Genomic DNA, 16081 nt, shown 5'->3' with positions numbered 1-16081 from the left:
GCATAAAAATCAATGGGAACATCTATTCGAAATGCAGATACTTGTGGATTCTGCCCTCTCACCCAGATTCACTGGATCTGAACTGACGTGGGGCCAGCTTTTAATTTTGAAAAATAAGGCTGGGAGCAGTGGCTCATGCACTCTGGGAGGCCGAGGTGGGCGGATCACTTGAGATCAGTAGTTCGAGATCAGCCAGGCCAACATGGTGAAACCCCATCTCTACCAAAAATACAAAAATTAGCTGGGCATGGTGACGCACACCTGTGGTCCCAGCTACTCAGAAGGCTGAGGCAAGAAAGCAGGAGAATCGCTTGAATCTGGGAGGCAGAGGGTGCAGTGGCATGGTCGTGGCACTCCAGCCTGGGCAACATCTTTACTTTACCTCAAAGCTTCACTATTTTGTCTGGGCATGGTGACCCATGCCTGTAATTCCAGCACTTTGGGAGGCCAAGGCCAGTGGATCACCTGAGGTCAGGAGTTTGAGACCAGCCTGGCCAACGTGGTGAAACCCTGTCTCTACTAAAAATACAAAAAATTAGCCAGGCATGGTGGCGGGTGCCTGTAATCCCAGGTACTCGGAAGGCTGAGGCAGGAGAATTGCTTGAACTCAGGAGGTGGAGGTTGCAGTGATCCAAGATCGCGCCACTGTACTCTAGCCTGGGTGACAGAGCAAGACTCTGTCTCAAAAAAAAAAAAAAAAAAAAATCACTATTTTTCATCAGTTTGCACGTCTCTTCTAGATTACATGAAGTCTCCAGAATTAGGTTTGTCTTCAGGACAAACCTATGCCTCTGTGAGGGATGGAAGAAAGACCGTGATTGGCAATCTCACCCCAAAAATGTGGGTCTGGTATCTGGAATCCCACTCCTATGCCCCATTACCTGGGGCTCTATACTACCTTCTTCATGTGACACAACCAACTCATCTTTCATGTTTGTTTGTTTGTTTGTTTGTTTTCTTTTTGAGACAGAGTTTCGCTCTTGTTGCCCAAGCTGAAGTGCAGTGGTGCAATCTCGGCTCACTGCAGCCTCTGCATCCCGGGTTCAAGCGATTCTCCTGCCTCAGCCTCCCGAGTAGCCGGGATTACAGGCATCCATCACCACGCCTGGCTAATTTTGTATTTTTAGTCGGGACGGGGTTTCTCCATGTTGGTCAGACTGGTCTCGAACTCCCAACCTCAGGTGATCTGCCCGCCTCAGCCTCCCAAAGTGCTGGGATTACAGGCGTGAGCCACCATGCCTGGCCAAGAATTTATCTCTTTTAATTCTCATAACGTTGCCCGGCCTCATCTTTCATCTTTATCATATATATGAGATAAAGTTTATATATATGTATATATAAACTGTATATATACTTATATATAAACTGTATATATATACATATATTCCTATATAAGCTATATATTCCTATAGTTCATTAAAAATAATAGTTATATCGTTTTTTGGAAACGACAGAAAACAATCACCAACCCCAAGAATGTGTGTTTGTTTTTAAACATAACGGAAATCATACTTTAGGTAAAAATTTTTTCCTCTATTTTTTCTTTTTCTTTTTTCTTTTTTGTTGTTTGTTTGTTTGTTTCTGTTTTTTGAGACAGAGTCTCTCTCTGTTGCCCAGGGTGGAGTGCAAATGGTGCGATTTGGCTCACTGCAACCTCCACCTCCCAGATTCAAGTGGTTCTCCTGTTTCAGCCTCCGGAGTAGCCGGGATTACAGGTGCATGCCACCACACCCAGCTAATTTTTCTATTTTAGTAGAGATGGGGTTTCGCCATGTTGGCTAGGCTGGTCTCGAACTCCTGACTTCAGGTGATCCACCTTTCTCGGCCCCGCAAAGTGCCGGGATTACAGGCTGAGCCACCGCACCCGGCCCTTCATTATTTTAATAGGAAAAAAACTATTAAAATAATAAAACTATAAACGACTTAAATGGCTGTCAAAAGGAGATTGGTTAGTAAATTGTATGCTGTGTGTATTAGTCATTACAAACAATGAAGTCTACTTCTACTTCTGGAAAGATGGAGTATGCAAAATTCTTCCTGTTCCTCCTACTAAGTGCAACTAAAAACCCTGGACATTATATATAAAGCAAACACGAGAAGACTCTGGGAGGTGGGGAAAAGAAGGCAGACAGGTAGGAACCTCAAGATACACATGATAGTGAATTCCCTGGGTTTTCTTCTTCCTTCACATATCCTGAGTTGAAACTGAAGAAGCTAGCAACCCAGAAAAGCCAACAGGCATAGACTAGCAAAGCTCCAGCAAAAGGTTGCTTTCTCTACCCAGGACAGAGGCATTCTAGGAAGATAGAAAAGTTTTAGACAGTAATTCTATTATTTCAGCCAAATATCACAGAAGCAGCTGTGGTCCTACCCACAACCATGCCAGCAAAAGCCAACTGGGGAGCCCATGATTCTACCCTTGGGAGGCTGGAATGAGGTTCTCTGACAACCTCCACCCCCAGACCCCTGCCACTACCACCACCACATTGTCAGAGGAGACCACGGAGCAGCTTCAACTTTCAGGCCCACCGGGCAGGAACAAAGGTGATCCTTCAGATTCCACGAAGGTGGTGTCATAGAAGGCCTGCTGGGAAATCAGGACTTGATCACACAGTCATCATGAGGCCACCTCATTGTAGTGTCAGTGGAGACCACATGAGGAACTCCAGCCCCCACCCAGCAGTAACAAGGATCATCCCCTCTGGTGTGAGTGAGAAATCTGGACTTCCACCTCCTGCTGGCAGTAGGAAGGCTGTGCTGTCCTTCCCCTGCCAGAGCAACATCAGAGAAAGCCAGCCAGAGCCAGAGATTGAAGTAAGATCTAATGAGCATGTGAAAAATGCTCAGCACCGCTAATCACTGGAGGAATGCAAATCAAAACCGCAATGAGATACCACTTCACACCCATTAAGATGACTATTATTATTTTAAATAGAGAAGGGGGTGGGAAGGGTTGGGAGGCGAGTCTCAATTGTTGCTTAGGCTGATCGAGAACTCCTAGGCTTAAGCGATCCTCCTGCCTCGGCCTCCCAAAGTGCTGGGATTACAGGTGTGAGCCAGCACGGCTGACCAAAATGACTATTAATTATTTTAAAAATAGAAAATAACAGTTGTTGGTGTGGATGTGGAAAACCAAAATCCTTGTACATTGCTAGTAGAAATGTAAAATGGTGTAGCCACTGTGAACAGTATGGCAGTTACTCCAAAAATTAAAGAATTATCGTATGATCCACCAATTCCATTTCTGAGTATATACCTAAAATAATTGATAGCAGGGATGCAAACAGATTATTTGTACACCAGTGTTCATAGCAGCATTATTCAGAATAGCCAAAAGGTGACAGCAACCCAAGCATCCATTGATGGATCAGTAGATAAAACAAGTGTGGCTGGGCACGGTGGTTCACACCTGTAATTCCAGCACTCTGGGAGGCTGAGACATGAAGACCAGTTGAGTCCAGAAGTTTGAGACCAGCCTGGGCAATATAGGGAGGCCCCATCTCTACAAAAAAAATCAAATAATTAGCCAGATGTGGTGGTACGTGCTTGTGGTCCCGCTACTCGGGGAAGGCTGAGGCAGGAGGCTTGCTTGAGCCTGGGAGGTGAAGGCAGCAGAAAGCCATCATCATGCCACTGCACTCCAGCCCAGGGGCAACAGAACAAGACCCTGTCTCCAAAAAACAAACAACACAAAAAATCAAATTGTGCTTTATGCATCAGTGGAATATTATTCAGCCTTAAAAAGGAATGAAATTCCGTTCCATGCTACAGTACGAATGCACCTTTGAAGACATTATGCTAAGTGAAATAAACCAGACAGAAGGACAAGTAGTATATGATTCCACTTATGTGAGCATAGAAACAGAAAGTAGGAGGGTTATCAGGGACTGGGGGAGGGGAGAATGAAGAGTTACTGTTTAATGTGTACAGAGTTCCAATTTGGGGAAAAAGGTTTGCAGATGAATAGCCATCATGGTTGTATCAATATCATGAATATGCACAATGCTACTGAAGTATACACTTAAAAATGGTTAAAATGGTACTTTTTATGTTATGCCTATTTTACAAAAATAAAAATATATTCCTAGCCAGGTAATCTAGTTAGAATGAAGTTAATCCATTAGAATGTTTTCCCACCTAATTGTAGTTGTTAGTCTACTGATTTAAAAAACAGGCCGGACATGGTGGCTTATGCCTGTAATCCCAACACTTTGGGAGGCTGAGGCAGGTGGATCACTTGAGGTCAGGAGTTTGAGACCAGCCTGGCCAACATGGTGAAACCCAATCTACACTAAAAATACAAAAATTATCCGGGTATGGTGTCACGTGCCTATAATCCCAGCTACTCAGGAGGCTGAGGCAGGAGAATCACTTGAGCCTGGGAGGCGGAGGTTGCAGTGAGTTGAGGTCGCAACATTGCACTCCAGACGGGGCAACAGAGCAAGACTGTCTCAAAAAAAAAAGAAAGAAAGAAAAATACACAGAGAGAGGGCTGGGCGCGGTGGCTCATGCCTGTAATCCCAGCACTTTGGGAGGCCAAGGCGGGCAGATCACGAGGTCAGGAGATCAAGACCATCCTGGCTAAGACAGTGAAACCCTATCTCTACTAAAAATACAAAAAATTAGCCGATCGTGGTGGTGGGCGCCTGTATTCCCAGCTACTCAGGAGGCTGAGGCAGGAGAATGGCATGAACCCAGGTGGCGAAGCTTGCAGTGAGCTGAGATGGCGCCACTGCATTCTAGCCTGGGCGACAGAGTGAGACTCTATCTCAAAAAAAAAAAAAAAAAAAAAAGAAAAAGAAAAAGAAAAAAAAGAAAAAAAAAACAGAGAGAAAAAAAGATCTTGAGTCACGTAACAATACAGAAGTCTCCAGATTTCAATAGAAAATCACTTAAGCCAAAAATCGTGGCTGGACACGGTGGCTCACACCTGTAATCCCAGCACTTTGGGAAACCGAAGTGGGAGGATCACCTGAGGTCAGGAGTTCAAGACCAGCCTAGCCAACATGGTGAAATCCCATCTCCACAAAAATAGCAAAAAAATTAGCTGGGCATGATGGCAGGTGCCTGTAATCCCAGCTGCTAGGGAGGCTGAGGTGAGAGAATCGCTTGAACTTGGGAGGTGGAGGTTCCAGTGAGCTGAGATTGTGCCATTGCACTCCAGCCTGGGTAAGAAAGGGAGACTCCGTCTTAAAAAAAAAAAAAACATGAAGATCTCAAACTGAATGAAAAAGACAATGGATGCCAACTCTGAGATGATAGAAATGTTGGGATTATTATACTGGTCAAGGTTGTAAAGCAGCCATGATGAAAATGCTTTGGTGACCAATTATGAACATGCTTGAGACAAATGAAAAAATAAAAAGGAAAAATTGATAAATTGGACTTATCCTTAAAACCCTTTGCTCTCTTCTTCCTTCCTCCTCCTTCTCCATCTCCTCCTTTTCCTTCTCCTCCTAATGGCAAGTAGATTATATTGGCCTTGGGCTGGGACACTCGGGGGGAACCCACACCCATGGTGTGTGTGTGGGCAGGGCGAGATTGAAGCTATCTGACGGTCGCTTGCAGCATAACAGGTTCTGGCTGTGTTGGATGACGAGTTGCTGAGGGCCTGGTTGGTTGGTAGCTGCAAAACCCAGATATTCCTGCTGGCTGCGTCTTCGCGGGGAGCTGGGATTAGGCAAGGAGTCTAGGGCCTGGATGCAGAGCCTGGGGATGCGTGGGGGTCAGGGAGGATGGACCAGGGAAACCTGTGTGCTGGTTAGCATGGTCTATCTGCGGTTTCAAAGACAGAGCGCCACCACAGGTGGAACCCTGTGTGGGTGTGCTCAAAGTGGCCCAGCAGAAAATAAGGTCGTGGCTGGGACCTGAATGCACCTCAGGGAGCACCGAACTGCTCTGAGCTGCCCACTAGGGCCATAGGCTAGCTGTATGGGCCCATATTGAGGTAGGGGCTGAGCAGTCCCAGCGGCACCGCCCAGGCTGCCTGCTCTGGGGTCCCTGCAAAAGCCGCCGCTGAACCCACGGACTTCCTGGTCGTAAGCACGTGGGGTCTGAACATCTGCTTGGCTGGGTCAGCTTCTATGACAATGCCCAGGCGATCGTGCGCTCCAGCGCTGCCTGCATGCCGAGGAGGAGGCGAGTCCCCGCGTGAATAATCGGGCTCCACCGGCTCACAGCGGATGTCAGAAGGTCAGATCGCTCTGTTCCTTTCGCCTCCGTTTTTCTTCCTCATGGAAACTTTCTTGAGCTGCAGAAAAAGCTGGTTCTTGTCTTTCTGCCGGGCCCACAGCTTCTCCTGCAGCGTCAAAATTTGTTCCTTCGGTCTCCTCTGGTGACATTCTCTCTTCCATCTCCTTTCTCTTCCTTCGTCTGCTCTTCCTCCATCTTCTCGCCATCACCTTATCCGCCTCCTCCTCTTCCCTCTCGCCCCGCAGCCTGCGCTCCCGCCGGGGGCGCTCTGGGCACACTGCCTGCGCGACCCTCCACAGGACCCCGCCCCCAGGCCAGCTCGCCCCGCCGGCCACAGGGGTTGGGGGCACCCGCCGCCAGCCTAGCTGGCAGCTATGGCTCCTCCGAGCGCACAGGAAAACCTTGGCTTTTGAAAGACCCTGTTAAAATAAGGAAGAAAAGGTAAACAATAGAGGAGAAAATATGTGCAAACCACATATCTGGCAAAGTACTGGTATCTAGAATAGATAAAAACTCGCAAAAAACTCAACAGTAAAAAAACAACAGTTTTGGCCGGGCGCGGTGTCTCACGCCTGTAATCCCAGCACTTTGGGAGGCCGAGGCGGGCAGATTGCCTGAGGCTGGGAGTTCGAGACCAGCCTGGCCAGCGTGGTGACATCCCGTCTCTAATAAAAATACAAAAATTAGCCGGGCATCGAGGCAGACGCCTGTAATCCCAGCTACTCGGGAAGCCGAGGCAGGAGAATCTCTTGAACCTGGGAGACGGAGGTTGCAATGAGCCCAGATCGAGCCACTGCACTCCTGCCTGGGCAACAGAGCAAGACTCCGTCTCAAAAACAAAAGCAAAAACAAAACAGTCCTAATAGAGCATGAACAAAAGATTTGAAAAACATTCTGTGCTCACTTCTGCAGCACATATACTAAAAAATCGGAACGATACAGAGATTAGTACGGGCCCTGCTCAAAGATGACATGCAAATTCATGAAGTGTTGCATATTTTTAAAACATTAAACAAAATTTAAAAAAGAAAACAAACATTTCACTGAGGAGGATATACAGATGTCAAACAAGCATACAAAAAGATATTTAACACTATTAGCCATTTGAGAAATGCAAATAAAAACCACAATGAAATATCGCTGTACACCTATTAGAATGGCTAAAATAACAAAGTGACAACAACAAATTCTGACAAGGATGCAGAGAAACTGGATCTCTCATCCTCTGCTGGTGGAAATGTAAAGTGAGGTGTAGCCACCTGGAAAGCAGTAATAGTTTCTTTTCTTTTCTTTCTTTTTTTTTTTTTTTTTTTGATACGGAGTCTCGCTCTTTTGCCCAGGCTGGAGTGCAGTTTCATGGTCTCAGCTCACTACAACCTCTGCCTCCCAGGCTCAAGCGATTCTCCTGCCTCAGCCTCCCAAGTAGCTGGGATTACAGGAACCCGACAGCATGCCTGACTAATTTTTGTATTTTTCTTAGAGACAGAGTTTCACCATGTTGGCCAGGCTGGTCTCGAACTCCTGACCTCAGGTGATCCGCCCGCCTTGGCCTCCCAAAGTGCTGGGATTACAGGCGTGAGCCACTATGCCTGGTTGCAGTAATAGTTTCTTAAAAAGCTAAACAGGTAACCACCACCATACCATGTGATCCAGGAGTTTCACTCTTGGGCATTTAGCTGAGAGAAATGAAGACTTATGTTCACACAAAGACTCTGATATGAATGTTCATAGCAGCTTTATTTATAATAGGCAGAAACTGAAAACAATCCAGATGTCTTTCAATGGATGAATGGGTAAACTGTGATATATTCATACTGTGGAATACTACTTGGTAATAAAAAGAAAGGGTGTATTTATTATTACATATCACAACCTGCATGAATCTCCAGATTATTATGCTGAATTTTAAGTCAATGCTAAAAAGTTACCCCCTGGCCAGGCGCGGTGGCTCATGCCTGTAATCGCAGCACTTTGGGAGGCCTAGGCAGGTGGATCACTTGAGGTCAAGAGCTCGAGACCAGCCTGGCCAACATGGGGAAACCCCATTTCTACTAAAAATACAAAAATTAGCTGGGCATGGTGGCGCATGGCTGTAATCCCAGCTACTTGGGAGGCTGAGGCAGGAGAATTGCTTGAACCCAGGAGGCGGCGGTTGCAGTGAGCTGAGATCATACCACTGCACTCCAGCCGGGTGATAGAGTGAGACGCTGTCTCAAATAAATAAATAAATAGTTACCTCCTGCATGATATAACATTTTTGAAAAGACAAAATTATACAAATAGAAAACAGTAGTGGTTGTCAGGGGTTAAGGAGAGAATGGGGGCAGGAGACAGATGAACTGTGGCTATTAAAGGGCAACATGGGCCAGGCCCAGTGGCTCACACCTGTAATCCCAATGCTTTGGGAGGCTGAGGCAGGTGGATCACCTGAGGTCAGGAGTTTGAGACCAGCCTGGCCAACATGGTGAAACCTGGTCTCTTGCAAAATATAATGATCTTTGAGCATTTACAATATGTAAACATCTGTCTCAAATAAATAAATAAATAGTTACCTCCTGCAAGATATAACATTTTTGAAAAGACAAAATTATAGAAATAGAAAACAGTAGTGATTGTCAGGGGTTAAAAAATATAAGAAATAGCTGGGCATGGTGATGTGCACCTGTAATTCCAGCTACTCGGGAGGCCGAGGCAGGAGAGTCACTTGAACCCAGGATGGGGAGTTGGCAGAGGCCGAGATCACATCACTGCACTCCAGCCTGGGCGACAGAGCAAGACTCCATCTCAAAAAAAATAATAATAAATAATAAATAAAAGTTAATAAATAAAAATTTAAAAATAAATTATCTGGGTATAGTAGTGCACGCCTGTAGTCCCAGTTTCTCAGGAAGCCGAGGTGGGAGGATTGATTGAACCCAGGAGTCTGAGGCTGCAGTGAGCTGTGATCGTGCCACTGCACTCCAGCCTGGGTGACAGAGTGAGAGACTCTTGTCTCCAAAAAAATAAAATAAAGAGAGAGAATGATTGTTAAATGTAATATGGCCTCCTAGAGTGAATACTGGTACAATAGAATTGCCAGAGGCATTCTAACCAGACAGACTCCATCTTGAGTGAGGGCTAGGAAAATGAGGCTGGAACTTGCTGGGCTGCTGTACCAGAAAGGTACAGATGTTTACTAAGGGAACAAACTCATAATGTTTACTAAACAGACCCAGACTTGGGAGTGTCCTGATTATCCCGGTATCTTGAGAACAAAGGCATTCCTAATTTTGCTTTAAAGATAATAATATCGATTCTTGCAAAATACAGTAATTAAGAAAATTAATCCTTTATCACAAACCCTTGAGCATAGCACATCTTCCCATGATCTCTTTTTATTCTATATATACAAGTGTTGTACCTAGGGTGGACGCGTTCTTCCTCTTACTTTCAGGAACGTTCTACTCTGTCTATGGAATAGCTGTACTTTCACTACTTTACTTTCTTAATGAACTTGCTTCTACTTTGCACTGCAAACTCACCCTGAATTCTTTCTTGTGTGAGATCCAAGAACCCTCTCCTGGGGTCTGGATCAGGACCCCCTTCCTGTAACAAAATGACATTAGTGAAAAACAGCAATAACAATGAAGTCTCTAGATCTCTGTGCACCAGTATACAAAGATGTTTATATATTGTAAATTCTCAAAGATCATTATAATTTGCAAGGTCCTGTTTGTGTGAAAAAATGGAGGGGTAAGCCGGGTGCAGTGGCTCATGCCTGTGATCCCAGCACTTTGGGAAGGCAAGGCAGGCGGATCACCTGAGCTCAGGAGTTCGAGACCAGCCTGGCTAATGTGGCAAAACCCTATCTCTACTAAAAATACAAAAATGAGCTGGACATGGTGGCACACACCTGTAATCCCAGCTACTCAGTTCCAGCTATTCTCCTGCCTCAGCCTCCCAAGTAGCTGGAATTACAAGCGTGTGCCACCATGCCTGGCTGATTTTTGTATTTTTAGTAGAGACAGGGTTTCACCATGTCGGCCAGGCTGGTCTTGAACTCCTGACCTCAGGTGATCCGCCCCCACTTGGCCTCCCAAAGTGCTGGATTACAGACGTGAGCCACCGCACCCGGCCAGAAAACTTACTTTTTGCTTGACACACTACTGTTCAGTTTATGTTTTTTTAGTACCATGTGCATATATTACAACTATAATTTTTTTTTTTTTTAGACGGGGTCGCCCTCTGTTGCCAGGCTGAAGTACATTGGCTCAATCATAGCTCAGTGCAACCTCAAATTCCTGGGCTCAAACCATCCTTCCAGCGTAGCTTCCCAAGTAGCTGGGATTACAGGCAGGTGCCACCATGCCCAGTGATTTTTTAATTTTTATTTTTGTAGAGATAGGGCCTTGCTCTGTTGCCCAGGTTGGTCTTGAACTCTTGGCCTCAAGTAATCCTCTCACCTCAGCCTCCCAAAGTGCTGGGATTACAGGCATGAGCCACTGGACCCAGTGACATTTATAATTTTTAAAACTGTAATTACAATGCTGTCATTATTTAGGTTTGAGCAAATCTAATTGTGTCTTCCTTAAAACAAAAGATATGTTAGGGCATGATGGTTTTTTATTATAGGAGTATTTCCTTTATCAAATGACTAATAATAGGTTTATTTAAAAATGCCTTATATTGTGATTTAATTTGTAAAAGTGTGCCACTTTCCCCACCTTTTTTTATTCGTCTCTTAAAATTTACTTATCCTGGCAGGGCAGGGTGGCTCACGCCTGTAATCCCAGCACTTTGGGAGGCCGAGGCGGGTGGATCACTAGGTCAAGAGATCGAGACCATCCTGGCCAACATGGTGAAACCCCATCTCTACTAAAAATACAAAAATTAGCTGGGCATGGTGGCGCGTGCCTGTAGTCCCAGCTACTCAGGAGGCTGAGGCAGAAGAATTGCTTGAACCCAGGAGGCGGAGGTTGCGGTGAGCCGAGATGGCGCCACTTTGCTCCAGCCTGGGCTACAGAGACTCCATGTAAAAAAAAAAAAAAAAATTTACTTATCCCGCCTGGGTGCGGTGTGCAGTGGCTCACGCTTGTAGTCCAAACTTCTCAGGAGGCTGAGGTGGATGTATAACTTGAGCCCAGGAGGCGGAGGCTGCAGTGCGCTGAGATCGCGCCACTGCACTTCAGCTTGGGTGACAGAGTGAGACCATGTCTCCAAAAAGAAAAAGAAAATCTACATTATCCTTTTAAGATCAGCTCAAAAACCTCCTCCTCCAGTATGAATAACCCTAGAAGCAGAGTGACTTCTTTCCTTTGGACTCCCATAGCCATTCTTTCTGCTGCTTTTATGATATGTTCTAGCATATTTAGTAATGTGTTTCATCTCTTCTACTAAATTGTATCCACCTTGAGAGGGTAGGTTATGTTTTATTAATCTTTGTATCTCCCACAATATGAAGCTCAGTGCGTTGGTGCTTGTATTAGTTTTCTGTTGCTGCTGTAACTAAAACCGACTTAAAAACAACACAAATTTAGTATCTTTTTTTTTGAGATGGAGTTTCACTCTGTCGCCCAGGCTGGAGTGTAGTGGCGTGATCTCAGCTCACTGCAACCTCTGCCTCCCTGGTTCAAGCGATTCTTCTGCCTCAGCCTCCCAAGTAGCTGGGATTACAGGTGCCTGCCACCACGGCCAGCTAATTTTTGTATTTTTAGTAGAGACGGGGTTTCACCATGTTGGTCAGGCTGGTCTCAAACTCCTGACCTCAGGTGATCCACCCACCTCAGCCTCCCAAAGTGCTGGGATTACAGGCATGAGCTACTGCGCCCGGCTGCAAATTTAGTATCTTAGAGCTCTGGAGGTTAAAAATCTGAAATGATCTCCTTGAAGTCTGGATATTTAGTTAAAACACACACACACACACACACACACAAATCTGAAATGGGTCTCACAGAGCTAAAATCAAGCAGTAGGCAGAGATGTGTTCCTTCTGGAGGCTCCAGGGCAGCCTTTTTCATTATCTAGAGACTGCCTACATTCCTTGGCTCATAGCTACATCACTCTGACCTCTGCTTTCATCATTGTCACACCTTCTTTGACTCTGACCCTCCTGCCTCCCTCTTTTTTTTTTCTTTTTGAGACAGAATCTTGCTCTGTTCCCCAGGCTGGAGTGCAGTGCTGTGATCTCGGCTTACTGCAAGCTCTGCCTCCCAGGTTGATGCCATTCTCCTGCCTCAGCCTCCCAAGTAGCCAGGACTACAGGCACCCGCCACCACTCCCGGCTAATTTTTTGTATTTTTAGTAGAGACGGGGTTTCTCCGTGTTAGCCAGGCTGGTCTCAATCTCCTGACCTCATGATCCGCCCGCCTCGGCCTCCCAATGTCCTGCCTCCCTCTTATAAGGACTTTGTGATTCCATTGGGCCCACCTGAATAATCCCAGATAATCTTTTCATCTCAAGATTTTTTTTTTTTTTTTTTTGAGACAGGGTCTCACTCTGTTACCCAGGCTGGAGTGCACTGGCACCGTCTCGGCTCACTGCAACCTCTGCCTTCTGGGCTCGAGTGATCCTCCTGCCTCAGCCCCACAAGTAGCTGGGAGTACAGGCACAAGCCATCATGCCTGGCTAATTTTTGTACTTTTAGTAGAGATGGGGTTTCACCATGTTGGCCAGGCTGGTCTCAAACTTCTGACCTCAAGCAATCCACCTACCTCAGACTCCCAAAGTGCTGGGATTACAGGTGTGAGCCACCGCGCCCAGCCTTTTTTTTTTTTTTTTTTTTTTTTTTGAGACAGGGTCTTGCACTGTTGCCCAGGCCGGAGTGCAGTGGCACCATCTCTGCTCACTGCAACCTCTGCCTCCTACTACATTAAGGAACCAAGCTCAGGGTGACAGAATAGTTCCTCCTATTTACTCCCACATTAGTTGTTTTGTGTTGTTACTTCTGCTGATATTATTTGTAGACTTTGTATGGTGTTTGCCCACATTCAAAGCTGAGCCTATATCATGGGTTGGTAAGGGTGCCCTTTAAATGTAGTCCCTGCATCTAAGGCTGAGGTGCAGCCAACTCAGAAGCAAAGCAGCAGTTTACAGACCTTATTTTTTTGGTATAAATCCAGTCATTCTTCAGTTATTCAGGCTTCATAATTTTTGCTATACCTGAGTACTCTTTGACATATTTACCTAATTTTTCTTTTTCTTTTTTTTTTTTTAAGAGATGAGGTCTTGCTCTGTTACCCAGGCTTGTCTCAAACTCCTGGCCTCAAGCAATCCTCCCAGTTCAGCCTCCCAAAATGCTGGGATGCCTAGTTTTTCTTAACAAATTTTTGTAACTATAGGTTACAATTTGTATTTACTTAGCTTCAGTGAAATCACAGGTTAAATTTGTTATATTTTTTCCAATGCTGATTAAAATAATCACATAACTACCAAAATAAATACTCCATCTGAAATCTTCTGACTGTTTGGGATATGCTGGTACTGACAGGTTGTAGCCTACTGGAATCTGTAGTCATTAGCCAAATTATGGCAGAGGCAAATGTAGATTTTTTTTTTTTTTTTTTTTTTTGAGACGGAGCCTAGCTGTGCCTCCTAGGCTGGAGTGCAATGGCACGATCTTGGCTTACTGAACCTCCAACTCCCAGGTTCAAGCAATTCTCCTTCCTCAGCCTCCCAAGTAGCTGAGATACAGGCACCCACCACCATGCCTGGCTAATTTTTTGTATTTTTAGTAGAGACAGAGTTTCGCCATGTTAGCCAGGCTGGTCTCAAACTCCCGGCCTCAGGTGATCTGCCTGCCTCGGCCTCCCAAAGTGTTGGGATTACAGGTGTGAGCCACCTCACACAGCTAGATCTTGTTTTCAATGTAAAATTCTAAATAGTGGGACTGCTGAAGTCTGTGACTAGCCACATAAGTATTTTCAGTTGTTGCTGGTGAAGATTATTTTTGATTAACTACTAGGATTTGGGGGAAAAAATATCTCCAAAACCACCACTATGCCACTTTCCTGTCTGTCCCCACTGAAACACTTGAAGTGATGTATAAGTCGCTGGTACTTTCTGATACTATCTCCTAGAAGGTCTTTGAGTCTTCCGTAAAGAGAGAAAAGAGTCAAGGGGTAGTGCCCTTTCATTTTTATTTTCCTTTAAAATTTTGGGCTTAGCCTTGATCTAAATGAAAGAAACTATAAATTACAATATCATTTAATATGCTTTGTAAGAAAGCTATTATGTCAAGTACTTCAAATTTTCAAAGTATTCACCATTACTTTGTTATCCTCCACTGCACTCCAGCCTGGGCGACAGAGTGAAACCCCGTCTCAAAAAATAAAATAAAAATAAAAAAAGGGTGAGGAATATGTACGGTCTGGTGATATCAGGATTAAAGGAAACGGATTGGTGAAGAAAAACTTCATTATAACTTTTGAGGCTTGTGATTTTTTTTCTTTCAACATTTTATTTTTTAGTTTCCGAAATACAAATCAAAATACATTTTTGTTACATATCATTTTACCAAGCTTAACATTCTTTTCAATACAAGATCACTCAATATAGGTATTTTAAAACTTCCTTTTAAAAAAGCCATACATTTTATTTTAGAGTAAACAGCTCATCAAAAAAAAATACATGGATACATGGGCTATTGTTGTTTATTATTTTAGAGCACACCCTCCAACTTAAAATTTGATCCACTAAAATATGCAAATGTCCATCTGGGCACAGTGGCTCATGCCTGTAATCCCAACACTTTGGGAGACCAAGGCAGGTGGATCACCTGAAGTCAGGAGTTCAAGACCAGCCTGGCCAACATGGTGAAACCCCGTCTCTACTAAAAATACAAAAAAAATTTAACCAGGCTTGGTGGCACACACCTGTAGTCCCAGCTACCCGGGAGACTGAGGCAGTAGAATCACTTGAACCCTAGAGGCAGAGGTTGCAGTGAGCTGAGATCATGCGATTGTACTCCAGCCTGGGTGAGAAGAGTGAAACTCCGTCTCAAAAAAAAAAAAAAAAAAAGAAAGAAATGTTCCTCCTATCACAAAAATAAATTAAATCTCATGGCTGAACAAAACAGAAATGTGGCCGCGCATGGTGGCTCACATCTGTAATTCCAGCACTTTGGGAGGCCAAGGCTGGCGGATCACAAGGTCAGGAGTTCAAGACCAGCCTGACCAACGTGGTGAAAAACTGTCTCTACTAAAAATACAAAAATTAGCCAGGGTAGTGGCACGCGCCTATAATTCCAGCTACTCAGGAAGCTGAGGCAAGATAATTGTTTGAACCCAGGAGGCAGAGGTTGCAGTGAGCCGAGATCGTGCCACTGTACTCCTGCCTGAGTGACAGAGCGAGACTCCGTCTCAAAAACAACAACAACAACAACAATTTTTAGGCCGGGAGTGGTGGCTCACGCCTGTAATCCCAACACTTTGGGAGGCCAAGGCGGGTGGATCACCTGAGGTTAGGAGTTCGAGACCAGCCTGACCAATGTGATGAAACCCCGTCTCCACTAAAAGTACAAAAATTAGCTGGGCATGGTGGCATGCGTCTGTAATCCCAGCTACTCAGGAGGCTGAGACAGGAGAATTGCTTGAACTCAGAGGCAGAGGTTGCAATGAGCCAAGATCACGCCATTTCGCTCTAGCCTGGGCAGCAAAAGTGAAACTCCATCTCAAAAACAAAACAAAACAAAACCCCCCCAAAAAAAACAAAAAAAAAAAACAGAAATGTTGGCATAGGCCTGAGTAAGCTTGAAAAACAAGTTAGGATGTTTTAACTGTATGCAGGCACATTACAGAATCCACATAGAAACATCTGGCAGAACAACTGGCTTATTTCTATTGGAGCAGTTCTGTTTCAGAAAGGGATATAAGGTACATGGGAGGGTGCTGAAAACTCACAACAGCCACAGAAT

General features: G+C 44.9%; 1 non-coding gene across 1 annotated transcript; it reads left to right on the top strand.

The window, feature by feature from the left end:
• Positions 1-7088: 7088 nt before the first annotated feature.
• On the top strand, positions 7089-7194 carry LOC134733360 (U6 spliceosomal RNA). The gene has a single exon (XR_010116809.1). It is a non-coding gene; the product is annotated as a U6 spliceosomal RNA (small nuclear RNA).
• Positions 7195-16081: the final 8887 nt, after the last annotated feature.

Source organism: Symphalangus syndactylus, chromosome 17 (assembly GCF_028878055.3).
Source record: "Symphalangus syndactylus isolate Jambi chromosome 17, NHGRI_mSymSyn1-v2.1_pri, whole genome shotgun sequence".
NCBI classification, from domain to species: Eukaryota; Metazoa; Chordata; class Mammalia; order Primates; family Hylobatidae; genus Symphalangus; species Symphalangus syndactylus.
Note: the sequence above shows the minus strand (reverse complement) of the source record. Positions and strands in the feature narration are given on the sequence as shown.